We start from the raw sequence: 16,237 nt of genomic DNA, 5'->3' as shown, positions 1-16,237 counted from the left end.
ACTTTTGTGACCGTGGTACACAAGGGAATTTTTATTCCGCCCCTTGAGGCCAAACTTTGCAGAGATATATTTAAAATGTATGAAATGTTGATTTTATGAAAATTTTGTTAGAATGTGACCTTTGGTTTGTATTCCCATCGACAAGCAGAAAGTTCACTATTAACACCGCAGAATTGAGCTGTTTACTCCAGAAAATACGGTTGATTCTATATTATTTAGAGACACGATATCAACTGAACGAGTCAATTAGCACGAAATGCTAAAGCGGGTTATTGTTTATGAACTCAGAATAAAATAGGGTAGAGTAGCATAAATCGCACCGCTTTCTAAATCGCACCACTGTTAGTTTAAAACAAATTACTATAGTAGTGAGGCAACTAGTGGTATTGTTACAATCTACCATATGAACTTCCACCATGTCACTTGATTTCTGCCACTTCTTTGTGTCAGTAGCGTGGTGATAGTGTATCTAATACAGGGACATCATTTTATTTTTACTTCAATTTTTATTGTACCTGAGTTTTTTAATGTACTTCACTCCCACCCCTTCTACTAAGGAAGTTCCAACTCCACACAGAACCAAGACCGCAGATAGTAAGCAGTACTGAGTTACTGAGTATAGTACGTTCCAGAAATATGTTCGCGTTTTCCAGTGACAAAAGAGCTTTCAATATTGAATCGTATTTTCGCACAGGTACTGTCCGTTTGCCTACGTCGCATTCCGATTTCCCCCACCTGCTTCTGCTCGCCCCTCTATAAAAGCTGGGCTGTCTTAGCTCTTTTCTGAAAACATTAATTTCTCTTAGGAATTGGACGTTTACGTAATATTATACAGCTGTTTAATTTAACTTAAATAAAAGGGCCTCGTTAAGTAATTAACTGTCACGTGATTTCCTCCCTTTCTACAATCATGCGGCATAACCACTTGGACGGACAGTAGATAGCATGTCTGAGTAATTTTGTATTTTCGGATCGGGCAGAAGTGAAGATTGAATTCACAGTACGTAGAGTAGGTACAGAATTATTTCAACATGAGTTACTAGTACGAAGGACGAAACTGGCAACTGGAATTAGATGCAATAGTCTATAGTGCGATAATATGCACAAAAGAACTGAAGCCTGTATCGAAATGAACGGCCACCATTTTCAAAATTGTGTTTAAATAGTCATATTATGATTATTTTTCAATTTAACTTCTTTCCTTATATTGTACGCTAATGTGCTGTAGACAGTATACACTGCATAATGAATACGTTCGCATAGATAACTCACTTCGTGAGTAAAAACACTTATTCTTAATACAGTACTGTACTTTGATTAAAGAAAAACCTAATGAAAATTATCAAATTCAAAATCGCGATATTTCCTAGTTTACGCAAATGGATGAACTACTTTTCTTCCATCCTATACCTAGTAGAGTGATTTGTGTTTTACGCCAGTATCATCGAACTCCAGTCTTGGAGGGGGGAGCAAGCGGTGTTTCCGGTTCTCTAAAGGTATAGACAGGTTAATATTAAAAATGTTAGTAAAAGTAAAATGATGTCCCTGTATAATCGCTCAGGTGGATGTATACTTAGCTAACATTTTGTAACTAAATAACGGATTTATATGCAAAGGAATCCATAATCTTAAGGTGTTACTCGTGTAAAGAGGTATTAAAGAACATTTAACTTAGTAGGATTTTCGAAAATGTGGCGATTATAGGCTAGAATGAAGGCAATAATAACTTATGGCGTAGTTTCTCAATTCGCACCACTTTGTAGGTGCCTAATTCGCACCGGTGCGATATGAGCAACTGTAGAAATTCTAACCATACAAAAGAAGGCCCCAAATATTTTACCTGAACTAGGAATGCATCAGGTGTGTGCAATATCAAGTGGTGAAAAGAGCGTTAATACAACAAGTGTGTGTTGTACAAGCGCACCAGGTATTTTGTGCCACCTGTGATAATGTTTAAACTTCAAACAGTGCATCCTTCATTATCAACTGGTTCTCCTCCAGGATCGTTATTTGTGTGCTCTGAGTCAGGTTACATCGACAGTGAACTATTTGTCGAATGTCTCAAACATTTTATTTGCCACTCAAACCTGCCATAGAAAAAAGTGCTGCTTCTGTATGTCCACCTATACGACCCATTCCAAAAATTTAGAAGCTAGATTATCTCGGGAAAATGGTGTGCTCCTGTTTCAGCTTCCTCGTCATAATACTCATAGGCCCAGCCTTGAGATGTTTCTATCTTCAAATCATTTCAGACAGCTAAATCGTGAAGCAGTTCTTAGGTGGCTTCGAGATAATCGTAGCGAAAAGGTGACGCACTTTACAGTCTGAACTGTCTGGTGAAGCACATGGCAAATGTATAACAATAAAAAACGCATTCAGAAAGTTTAAATGATACGTAATTTACGCTCTGTTTTTTTCAATTTCATTTGAAGATGCGTTACTTTCTTTTATTAATTTCAATAAACTTGTAATTCGCATTTATTACATTATTCATTCAAATACTGTTCAATATGTTCAATATTAAAAGCTTTCCTTCATCCTGTTCCCTGCAGGTAAAGAGGTGCGATTTAAGAAATCGCAGGTGCTATTTAGGAAACTATTTGCCTAAATGGCACCACTGACATATGTTCCGAAAATTTCATTTTAATTTTAAAATATTAAATCAAATTCAAGGATTTTTTTTTTCCTCAAAGGTAAATGTTCTGGGAATGTATCTCTGTAAAGGAATGGAGAAAATAAAAACTGTATTGATCAATAAAAACGTTTAAATGCTAAAGTGGTGCGATATAGGCAACCTTACCCTATAATCTGTTGCATGCCGTTTGTAGATAGTTGTTTTCTCGACGATCTGAAAATTGAAGTTTTTCAAAATCCCATTAAAGTTACAATGTACAAATTGTTTCAAATATAATATTTGATATTTGCAGATTATTTGGTCACCGACTTCATTAACTGTATTTAAGAATTCCATCACCGAGAATCATTTTAAAATATAAAAAAAATTGTTTTATGCTCGACCATGCCGAAATGTAGTAATTATACACCTGGTAGCAGCCCTTTAATGGACCTCATTAAAGTACACCTATTAATTAAAGTTCAGGTGTTCCACCAATCAGAAAACACCATTGTAGCAATATGAAAGCGCAAGTATCGATTATTCTCGGATATGCAATCGAAAGACAACTAGCGAAACGTCACGGAGGCTGGAAATCCAATACTGTCGCAGAAGGTTATGTTCTGTTACTATAATAATTAGCGTTAATTGTAAATAATATTCAAATAAATTTAATTTGTCATCTCGTTTTTCAATTTCTAAATCAATTTCAAGGTTATATCAAGATTAATGTTTATTTTACTCTCTAGATTATATCAAGGTCAATGACATTTGTTTCTCGAAAAAAATCAATACTTTCGCGTCTGCGCACATCTCACAACTTACGAGATATTGCACAAGGTCAGATCCGCTCCCCAGTCAGATAAGAATAACATGAATACTTATGAATAATTTCAAGTTAGAAATATGGTCAAGCATAAAAAGTCGTATGAAACTTGCCTACAATGGTAATTAAGACGCTCGTATGAAAATTATGAAACTCGCTTGCGCTCGTTTCATAAACATACTCGCGTCTTCATTGCTACCATTATAGGCACGTTGCATAATGTACTATTCTACTACTACATTGCACAGTATTAATGAAATAAACATATTTTAATCTTCTATATCTGCGCAACAAAACCGTCACGGTGGTGTAGTGGCGCTAGACTTATAATCCTGTGGACCCGTGTTCGATCCCCTGTGTACCCACGATTTATAACTTGTGTTGAACACATTCGTGGTTCAGGCAATACAGGGGTTTTCTCCGGGATCTCCGGTTCACTTCTGGCACCCCAACATATCCCCATCATCTCATCTTATCGCAGGTGCAGTTTAGACCAGCCCTCTATGGCTCACCCTGGCAACGACTCACTCTGTAAATTGGTCTATACAACAGGCTTCATATGACGAGCATTAAAGTACCCGCCATTAGATAAAAAGAAATGTCTTTTCGGAATATAAAGTGTGTATATATACAGGGTGATTCATTATTACGTGTAAATGCTTTGTGTGTGTAATGTAGAGGTGAAACTAAGACTAAAACATTCTATACAACTTTTTCTTAAAACCTTTAATTCCAGAGTTAACGCCATTTTTCGTGAAACTTGCGCTCCCAAAAAAAGGAAAGATAACACGCCAAATGTAAAGTAATTATTACTTTCGTACGGTGCATTTGGACTTCAATACAAAAATAACCAAAGTCACTAAACTCATATCCTCGGCAATCCACTTATGCACCTTTTGTGAACTAAAACAAGACACAGTAGAGAATGTAAAGCAATTTCTTCTAGACTTTACACATTTGCACAATTCTTAGTGTAATGCATGTTCAAAGTGCTGTCCAGAGGGTCATGTCCGGTGATCTGGCTGGCCAAGGAGTTGGCCCTGCACGGCCTATCCATCGACCTGGATACGCAGCATTGAGATACGCCCTTACGTTGCGGCAGTAATGCGCAGGAGCACCATTGTGCATAAACCATAAGTTCACTCGCGTTGGAAAAGGGATATCATATAGCAGACCATGCCATTCGCATTCCAAGAATGCGCGGTAGATTTCCCCAGTCAACCGCAGAGTTCCGAGTAACTGATTCCCCACAATACCACACCAAATGTGTGGGAGAACAGTAATGCCTTTGCAGTTACTATGACGTAGGTGCCATCTACTGGAACTCTGGAATTAAAGGTTTTGAGAGAAAGTTGTATAGAACGTTTTAGTCTTAGTTTCACCTTTACAATACACACACAAAGTATTTACACGTAATAATGAATCACCCTGTATATATATTTTTCACGTGTTAATTAACTAGGTTAAAATGTTTGACTAGTTTCGGTCGGTGGACCATTATCAGAACAGGGTGGCCTTCGCGCCTCCTGATTGCGTTTCCTGTGCACAAGAATGAAAATAGTACATTATGCAACGAGCCTATAATGAAGGTAATTATGAAGTGAGTACGGATATTTATGAAACGAGCGCAAGCTCGTTTCATAATTTTCATACCAGCTTCTTAATTACCATTATAGGCGAGTTTCACACGACATTTTATGCTCGACCATATTTCTAACTTGATATTATTAATTTTATTGTATCTCACCTGGAGCAATGTCCCGTATGTTGTGAGATGTGCGCAGACGCGAAAGTATTGATTTTTTTTCCGTGGAACAGATGTCCACATTGACCTTGCTAGGCCATAAGAACCTACAGAGATAACATTGAAATTAAATTAGACATTGAAAAACGAGATGACAAATTGAATTTATTTGAATATTATTTACAATTAACGCTAATTATTATAGTAACAGAACTTAACCTTCTGCGACAGTATTGTATTTCCAGCCTGCGTGACTTTTGGCTAATTCTCTTTCGATTGCATATCCGAGAATAATCGATACTTGCGGTTTTATAACGGTAGAAAGCTGACCTGTCATTGGCTGAACAGTTGTAACCTGAGTCGTCATTGGCTGAAAGACCTGACCTTTAATGAGTAGGTGTACTTTAATGACATGCATTAAAGGTCTGCTACCAGGTGTATAATTACTACATTTCGACATGGTCGAGCATAAAAATAATTATATGTCTCAATATCTTGCATTGCAGTACTGCAATTATATTGTTGTAATGTTGCCACTACATAGACTCAGTTTCAACTGGAACTTTGAGAGAGATGGTTCGTTCATAACTAGTGTAGATTTGTAAACGTCACGGTACAGGTGTGGGATTTCAGTGAAGTGATCAAAGCAAATTGGAACTGAACAATATGCACATCTGACGAAATGTCATTTTTTTACATGCAACATCACTTCCGCATCATATGCTCTTTTTTATTATAGAATATTATAGATATATTAATTTGTCCTACAGAATTTATCTGTAATATTGACACTTAATATTTTATGAGAAAAATTCGCTTCGGCGCCGGGGATCGAACCTGGGTCCTTGGTTCTACGTACTAAGTACTCTGACCACTGAGCTACGCCGAATTTTTCTCCTAAAATATTAAGTGTCAATATTACAGATAAATTCTGTAGGACAAATTAATATATGTATAATATTCTCCTAACTAGCAGTGCATAATAACTGCGGATTTCCGGCCAACAAATCACTCAGCTGAGTGCGCTCCTAGTATAATGGCAGTTGACATTGGATACACGTCAACATATATATGCCTAACTTGGAGTTAGGCCACAAAGGAAAACATCGAAGGAGGAGAGTTCGGTCCGGTGCTGTGGATTGAATTCGGCGGTGGATTGGAGTAACGGTCAGCGCGTCTGGCCGCGAAACCAGGTGGCCCGGGTTCAAATTCCATTCGGGGCAAGTTACCTGGTTAAGGTTTTTTTGTGGGGTTTTCCCTCAACCCAATACGAGCAAATGCTGGGTAACTTACGGTGCTGGACCCCGGACTCATTTCACGGCTTTATCACCTTCATTTCATTCAGACGCTAAATAACCTAGATGTTGATACAGCATCGTAAAATAACCCAATAACATAAAATAAATAATGTATTAATTTCTGCACCTCTTCAAAGCATATTTTTCCAATTTTTTATATTTCCATTTCGTACAATATTCTGGTCACGAGGCGTAATCATATGTTTTGTCTTTTGGGGATTTACTTCCAATCCTATCTCTTTACTTTCTTGAAGTAAAATTTCCGTGTTTTCTCTAATAGTTTGTGTGGATTTTCTCCTAACATATTCACGTCATCCGCGTAGACAAGCAGCTGATATGACCTGTTCAATTCCAAACCCCCTCTGTTATCCTTGACTTTCCTGCAAATAAAAAAAAATTAACTTCAAATCCGTCACACATGTCTGAAGTAGCACATGACTTTAGTGCGAGTTCGTGCGTATTTGCTTGTTTTCCGCACAGAACCAGTACGCGGTAAGTGTGAAATACCACATTCAGTATTCCCAACGTAACACACATAACAATTTCCCTCTTCTTACCGCTTAAGGGCGACATTCATTTTACTGCTTTAGGCTTTTAACATGTTATTTTAGAGACGTTTAACATAGTAATAATTATAAATTGGAAACTTACCACTGCAATTTCACCTAAATTGCAATGTTAATTATTGTTTTTAAATATTTGCAAAAATTAAGTAAAGTCTACTACTCCACGAAACTTATTGCATTCCTGATACAAGTAACATTAAGGAAGCCGTGAAAAAATCAACAAGATTCCAGATGCCGATGTTATTATTGCAATATGTTATATAAATAATATTGTTAAAATATTTAAAGGGAAAATAAATCATTACATAACTTTACCGTTTGTTTTAAGTTCGCATTTATAGACTGGGGGGGGGAAGACAGACGTATATCATGGTCTGCTGGAGCTGGAGTATAGTAAACAAAGAAAACATTTTATAGCAACAATGTTGAAGAAAGATATTTTGGTTTTTAAAAGTTGCCGTCATTGAAGAGAAACCAAGATGGAGATTTCATTGCAACTAATTAGAAATTTCTCTTTCAGGTATGTAATAAACGATCTTCGCTCAAAATATTGTACGATACACGAGCGGTATGTTTGTTTTCATGTTCTCGGAAATTAAAAGAGCTCAACTACGTTTCGCTTTTCCAATCTTTTCCTCGACCATGAAAACGTCAACATACCGCTCTTGTAACGTATATTACTATTTTTTTAATTGGTGTGTGCTTTAACAGAAAAATTACAGCAAATGTTTTATTTTTTTTGTGTCATAATAGCCCTACGTGACCAAATATCGTTTTCACCTTGTATAAGAACGAGGACTTGTTTTCCAGGAGTCGAATGTGTCGATTGCCTGTGTATGTGGAGATATTTTGCGCAATGTTTCGACCTGCTTCACGTGTGACAAAACGAGCTGCTTGAATGACAGACGCAGAACTCACAATTCTTATCGAGGTGACGATGAACGTCGAGCCGCAGGAAGTGGGTCTTATCGAGCCCAGGACTTCGGCACCGTGTAGCGGAGTGGAAGCGAGATAGCATATGACAGCGACACATCAATTTTTACTAAATATTGGAGTTTTTACAAGGTGGCAGTCAGATATTGACTCGGAGAAGGAACACGGCTCTAGTTTAACGAGATCTGTCCAGAAATTCATTCATCATTCTGGCGTTCTCCGCTTCTTCTTCGCATCCCCTGGTAGCCACATGCAAATGGAGGAGTGTCATGTTTGGAAATATTTTACGCTACTTCAATTTCCAGCGCACGTGGTGCACATAATCTAAATTATTCTGAGCGGGCACATGGAAGAATCTGTCGCTTGACTGATGCACAAATGCAAGGATAGAAATATACAGAAAATGCGCAATAACATGCGCTTATGTAAGTATGTACAGGGTCATCAATTTATTTTTACTAATATTTCTAATATTAACTGGGCTATACCTTTGGATCAACGGTTGATAACAGTTTGCTACCCCCTTTCACGACTGGAGTTCGATGATACTGGCATAATATACAAACAAATCACTTTATTACATATAGCAGGGAAGAAAAGTAGTTTATCCATTTACGTAAACTAGAAAATATCATGCTTTTGAGTTTGATAATTTTCATTAGGTTTTTGTTTAATCAAAATACAATACAGTATTAACAATAAGTGTTTTTACTCACGAACTGAGCTGTCCATGCGGAAGTACCCATTATGCAGTGTATATTATACTGTCTACAGCACATTAGCGTACAATATAGAGAATGAAGTTAAATTGAAAAAAAAATCATAATATGGATATTTAAAGATATTTTTTTAAATGATGGCCGTTCATTTCGATACAGGCATCAGTTCTAATGTGTGTAATTCCAATTACCAATTTCGTCCTTCGTACCAGTAAATCATGTTGAAATAATTCTGTATCTACTCTATAAAATAGTACCTTACGTACTGTATATTCAATCTTCACTTCTGTCCGATCCGAAAAGATAAAATTACTCAGACATGCTATCTACTGTTCGTCCAAGTGGTTATGTCGCAGGGTCGTAGAAAGAGGGGAAATCACTTGACAGTTAACCCGTCTTAGCCCAAACTCTTTACAGATGTACAAATTGTTTATAAATTATTAAATAATGTTTATTATAGCCTATAGAAGTATTGTTTATTGAGAATTCATAGAAAATCATGTTTACAAACGTACTGTAGGGGTGTCACCTGTAGGTGACATTGGGCAATAAATCTTATTGTCACATTTAATGACTGAAATATCATATTTTATTCAGTGGAGAATATTTAAGATAGCATATATGTAATAATACTACTGGATGGGACTGAATCGCTGGCTGGATGTCTGTATGGAGCTTTCCCATAGAGACCACAACATACTTGCACGATATTTCGTCGGAATTCACAATATGTCAAGTCTTTTTGTATTGCATTTCTTCTTGATACTAACCACGCATTATGACAGGCTGCATCGAGATCAAATGCAAAATTGGGTACCACCATTTCGTTCCATGAAAGCTCACTTTTAAAGAATGTACATTTTCGTCAAATCTATCTACTCCTCCCATGTATTTGATGTACTATTCAATAACCGAAGGGCAATCCACTTGAATTTTGCTTCGTTTCCCTGCAATAGTACTGACTCGATCTGCTTTCAAAATTGGAGTTACATTGTGTCAGTTTGAAGCAAGAGTGACAATATTATTATCATGCCATCGAACAACAGCATCATCCTGTGTCACATCGAAACATATTGCACCACGATTGCGCTTTTTCATGTGCTTAGAGAGGTAGCCAAGACTTATAGCTGCTGACCATAGTTTATATCCAAAACGCATGAATATGAATATGCTGATTGTCACTGTCTCCCATAATAGGGACCCATTGTTTCATGAATAGATTTGTGACTCCACCATACCTTTTCAAACTGTTGGGCAAAATTGCCATTTAGAATCTCGAAGTATCTTTGGACTTTACCAAATTCATCATTAGGAGGAAGATTGAAATTGTCCGAAAGATGTAAATATTGGTGGATTTCTGTAAACCTACTTCTCCTCATGGTATTGGATACAAGTTCATTGTGTACATCTGATTTTGTTTCGCAAAACATTGTTATGCTTTGGGGAGACATGTAGCCCGTCAGTAAGAGAATGGCAATGTAAACTTTTTATATCATTTTTGTCCAATTCAATAGAATGATTCCTGTGGAGGGCATACAATTGTGACATTTTACACATGACAGCGAGTATTTCTTCACTGAAAAGGAGCTCGAAACATTAGACAGGAGTAAGTTTTGATTCATTATAATCTGTAAATGTTTCATCTACGTCGCCTCTTCCAGATTTACAAGTAAAGATTTTTTCTTTGTCAGACCACTCTTTATTACGAAAAGAAATATTAGAAGTAGATTTGTTTTCCTCTGCTGAAGTCTAATACTAGAAATAGATAGTCTTTCATCGCGAGAAATGTTAGAATAACACTGTGTTCTTTCGTAGACCATAATTATTTCTTCCATGTATATTCATATCTGATATCGGTCGTTTGTTTTTGTCTGTTGAAACTTCATTGTTTATTTCCTCAATATAAGAATTGGACATTGTTATCTCGTCAATTGTTGATAGTCTCGGGTTACTTCCTTCATCATTATCTATTAGTACGTCATTGGCAGAAGTAACATTGACTTCAAATATAGATCTGAGTATTCTTCCTGGAAGATGGTTGATGTCACTGGTTGTTTCGTCACCACTTTCCTCATCGATAACTGGTCCATCAGCCGGTGGAAATATGGTAATATAAATAACAGACGAAGCTCCAACTGTATCTTCGTCCATCATCTCCAGTATTTCATACACAGTCAGACTATAGAAGAAAAATAAGTAACATAACTATACTAATATAATGAGATCAGACGTTTAATGTATCTGACCAATGTCACCTACTTTGTAGTCTCTATACACACTATATGCACCTTTTTTACTTGTTTTTGAAAATTGCATATAAAATGTCAATAGTTTAGTAATGTATATATGAAAACAAAAATAAAACTATTTAACACTTAGTTCTATTTTCACAAGCCATTATGTGAAGTGCGCACAAAGTTGAGATTCTTCTGCATCCACGCTGGTGTTTTCTTCTCTACTGCTGCAGATTTACGAGCTAGTCGCCAAAAATGGTTGAAATTCAGTTACCAGATGTCTAATAAGGCAATATCGACGGCGATTTATGTTTAAATATTTTTATTGGTAATTTCGGACAGCTTGTTAGGGAGCGTCACCTGTAGGTGACATTGGGACATCAAGAGTTAATTACTTAACGAGGCCCTTTTATTTAAGTTATTTTAAACAGTTGTATGGGTATAATATTACCTAGACGTCCAATTCCTAACAGAAATTAATGTTCTCAGAAAAGATCTAAGATAGCCCAGCCACTAGCGTTTACAGAGAGGCGAATAGAAGCAGGTGGGGGAAACCGGGATGCGACGTAGGCAAATGGACGACAGTACCTGTGCGAAAATGATTCAATATCGAAAGCTTTCGTCAATGGAAAACGCGAACATATTTTTGGAACGTACTGTTTACTATGACCGTAAGGTTACTATGGCTAAGTATGCGGTCTTGGATCTGTGTGGAGGACGGTTGAACTTCATTAGTGGAAGAGGTGGGAGTGAAGTACATTAAAAAACTCAGGTACAATAAAAATTGAAGTAAAAATAAAATGATGTCCATGTACAGGGACATCATTTTATTTTTACTTCAATTTTTATTGTACCTGAGTTTTTAATGTACTTCACTGCCACCACTTCTACTAATGAACTTCCACCCAAGGTCACATATGCACAGTCGTTTTACGGTCACAGTATACAGTACTGAGTCAGTATAGTATGTTCCAAAAAAAATGGTCGTATTTTCCAGTCAAAAAAGTGCATTCATCATTGAATCATATTTTCGCACAGGCACTATATCCGTTTGGTTACCTCGCTTCCCTGTTTCCAATATGCGTTTCTACTAGCCCCTCTGTAAAGACTAGTGGCTGCGCCGTCTTAACTCCTTCCTGAAAACATTTTGCTGTCAGGAATTGGACGTCTACGTAATATTATACAATTGTATAAAATAATTTAAATAAAAGGGCCTCGTTAAGTAACTGGCACGTGATTTCCCCCCTTTCTACGACGCAGTGACATAACTACTTGGACCGACAGTAGACAGCAATCTGAGTAAATTTATATGTGCGAATCGGGCAGAAACGAAGTGATTACAATACGTAAGTAAGGTACTCTGTTATAAAGTCGGTACAGAATTATTATTTCAAGAGGCACAGGATTATGCCAACCATGTCGACTGATGCTTTGCATTATTTCTTTTGGAGTTACTGTAGAACAGTTGTGTTTGTTAAACATCCTACAACAATAGAAGAATTAAAGAATTACATTCCAGAAACAATACCTTCAATTTCAGAAGATATGCTTAAAACGTTTTCGTTAACATGCACACAAAAGAACTGAAGCCCGTATAGAAATAAACTGGCATCAATTTCAACAATTTGTTTAAATATCCAGATATTGATTATTTTTCAATAAATACACGCTCCATATTGTATGATAATATGCTGTGGACAGTATATTATACATTGCATAATGGATACGTCCGCCTGGATAGTTCAGTTAGTGAGTAACAACACTTAGGCCTATTGTTAATACTGAATTGTATTTTTAGTAAATAAAAACCTAACGATAATTATCAAACTGAAAATTGTAATATTCCTAGTTTAAGTAAATGAATGCACTACTTTTCATTCCTCCTATACTTAGTAAAGTGATTTGTTTGTATTTTACATTAGTATCATCGAACTCCGGTCGTGGAAAAGGGGTAACATAGTGTTTGCGGTTCTCAACCGTTAATCCAAAAGTATAGCCGGTTAATATTAGAAATGTTAGTAAAAACAAAATGTATGTATGTATGTATGTATGTAATGTATGTATGTATGTATGTATGTATGTATGTATGTATGTATGTATGTATGTATGTATGTATGTATCTATGTGTGTGTGTATGTATGTGTATGTATGTATGTATTCATCTTGCAAATGGGCAAACACCCTGTGGCAGTGCTAAATTAATTACATAAAATAAAAATAATACACAATACAATTAATACACAATAAATTACAAAATACACAATAATTACAAGCAATAAGAACACACAAAATGACCTAATTAATAATTTTTCCATCACAACCTACATATGTATAGGCCCTACATAAGTTTCACATTGGTACTGATAATCTTTCACTTCATTCTCATCTCACTCACTGCACTGGCACTATGACACATTTGACTGACACTTTACAACATATATCACTGGCACTATATAACATATTTCACTGACACTATAGAACACATTTAATTGACACTATAAATTATCACTTATCGAAAATATTCGCTGCCACTGTAAACCATAACTTCACTGATTCACCACGATTCACGGATACAATACTTCAAATAAGACAAACAATTACACCCTATTCATACTTATAAATAGAATTACATTAAACTAGACATTTCTAGTCTAAGACCCTGTTACAAGCTATTTTAAACTAATTTAAATTCAAACAAAGTGAATAACTTGTCAGGCTAAGTAAATACATGTCACCTTAAGTTATGTAACGTATCTTATTTTTTTCTAATTTACAATTTATACCCAACTTTTTAAGTTATTTTTGAATCTCTCTAAGGAAGGACTGCTCTCAAAGACTAGTGCAGGTAGGTCATTCCAATCATTTGTAGTTCGATTTAAAAATATGAATTTACCTACATCCGTTTTCTGTTTCCTACATTTGATTTCGAAATCATGATCGTTCCTGCCATAGTACGTTCGCTTTTCTAACCGAGCCGTTATGTCTTCCCATGCTTTCTGACCTAGATGTCCTCTATACAATGATGTTATTCTAGTTTTTCTATATCTGTTTTCCAATGTTTCCCATTTAATTTCTTTTATCGTATCATTCCCGTCTCCTCTCTTACCTTTAACAAATTTAGCTGCCCTATACTGGATTCTTTCTAAGGAATTTATCTGATATATTCTATAGGGATCCCAACATATAGTTCCGTATACCATTGAGGTCGCACTAACGTAAAATATACTATTTCTCTCGATTTGAGGCTAGACCACAGTCTAATATATACAGTCACGAAGTCAATACTTACTAAATATGCAAACATGGATAGTTGCTCACCACCAGGATCGCTACTATCGCCTCATCACAGACTCTTTCCCTAGCAGACGATAAAATGTATTGTACTTTCGATATCGTGTTCTTTTGAAAAATTAACACCTTCCTTCCACTATTGAAATACGAAATACATAAGGTTTATATATTATTTTCATAAACTATATATTATAAACTCACATTCCTGGATCTTTCGTAAGGATAAATCTGACCTCTTTTTCTTAGAATTTATAGTGCAACAAACGTCTCCTTGTCCCAAATTATTATTCAGATTATTGTATTTTAGCCATTTACAGTTATTACAACCAATAACGAACATTCACAGTTTACACAACTTTTCACAACAAAGCGAAATACGGCACAGTCAATGCCTTTTCGATCTAGACAAGGCCGATATTTTCGGGTTTTCTATTTCAGTGTATGGAACTCAGTGAAATATTATATTATAACTTTATTGCGTATCATTGCTAAGCTTTATTTAGTGTAATGTGTCCATAAGTTCCGTTTACTTCTTGTTGCATAATATGTTGCAGAAATAATTACAAAACTGTGTTATTTTAATGTGAAGAGGATTTTACGTGTTAACATAATCTGTTCGCTTCAACATTTTAAGTTTAGAATGAATGCTATTTTGAGGTTCAATAAAAACGAATTTATATTGTGATTTTAATTTAGCACATCTATCTTCCTTAATTGTAGACAGAAAATTTACCATAACCCTCCTATGAAATTAGTATACGTACGATTGTGTTACTTCGTCTCTTAGGTAGTAGATAAATACAATAATTCAGTACTCAATTGTAGTATTAAAATACAGTCAAATAGAATGTGGCGGGTGTCATACATGACATTATGTTTAATTATAATGTATAATTGCGAATATAGGAATATAAGTTAAATATAGTAAACATAACCTATAATATCCTTATGACATAACATATGTAGTGGCAGGGCATTGGAGACCACTAAAATTAGACAGAAAGTGGCAACTGGTACAGTAAACATAATCTATAATTTCAATATATCTAAATATTCGTGCGATGCAACTGAAAATTATTGAATCGTGCATACATTAATGTACAAGAATTTCGCAATATTTAATCAAAATAAAGGCTGGTATTACACATACGAACAACGTAATTTTCACACGAAAAATAATATTACACCTTAACTCGCAAGGAATTGTGTCTGAAGTGTCCCCTAATCCATATTTTAAATTTTATTAATGCAATTACACTACATTTTAGAGAAATATATGTTACTCCTTATGCATTCCAATTAATTTATATGGTTGAAACGCCGCCCTTCGTGATCGGGTTAAGCGAGTCACATGGTCTGCCTTGCGGCCTGTATTAGATCAAGATGGCAGTGACACAGTCTGTTGTTCCTAGTACTGACAGCGCTCCAAGCGGCTAGCAACTATCGCGAGAAATGCAACTCGTTGGCAAAAAATCTTCCAAAGCTTCGTGACTGTATATAGTAGACTGTGGCTAGACTGTTCAAGATTCTCGTAATAATTTGAAGTGCCCTTCATGCTTTACCCTAACATCATCAATATGCTCTCCCCAGGAAAGTTTGGAGCTTAAATACACTCCTAGGTATTTATAACATTGTTCTTGCGGAATTACACCACCACTTAATTCGTAAGTTAGACTAGTTTCCTCTCGGGTTTTACAAAATGTTGTGGATTTACTTTTACTTTTTATCATATAATGAGATTCTTATGACTTTAAGGAGATTGACTAAACAGAAGAAATTCTGTTCGACATGAAACACATGAAAGAAATTTGATTTCATTATTTTAATGTTTTTTTTACTAATTTACCATAATATTTATGTAAGAAATATGCGTAGTTTTTAGCGTTCTGTAGATTACAGGAGAAGAGAACCAGATAAGCTTCAATCCATTATTTCGCGGAAGTAGGAGTGCATATAAACATCGTTAAAATGCGAGAACAGGGATTGTCTAAGCTTTTAATGGGTATAGGGTA

The sequence above is a fragment of the Periplaneta americana genome, chromosome 10, assembly GCF_040183065.1.
Source record: "Periplaneta americana isolate PAMFEO1 chromosome 10, P.americana_PAMFEO1_priV1, whole genome shotgun sequence".
Taxonomy (NCBI): domain Eukaryota; kingdom Metazoa; phylum Arthropoda; class Insecta; order Blattodea; family Blattidae; genus Periplaneta; species Periplaneta americana.
The sequence above is the reverse complement of the archived record's forward strand: the minus strand, read 5'-3'. Positions refer to the sequence as shown.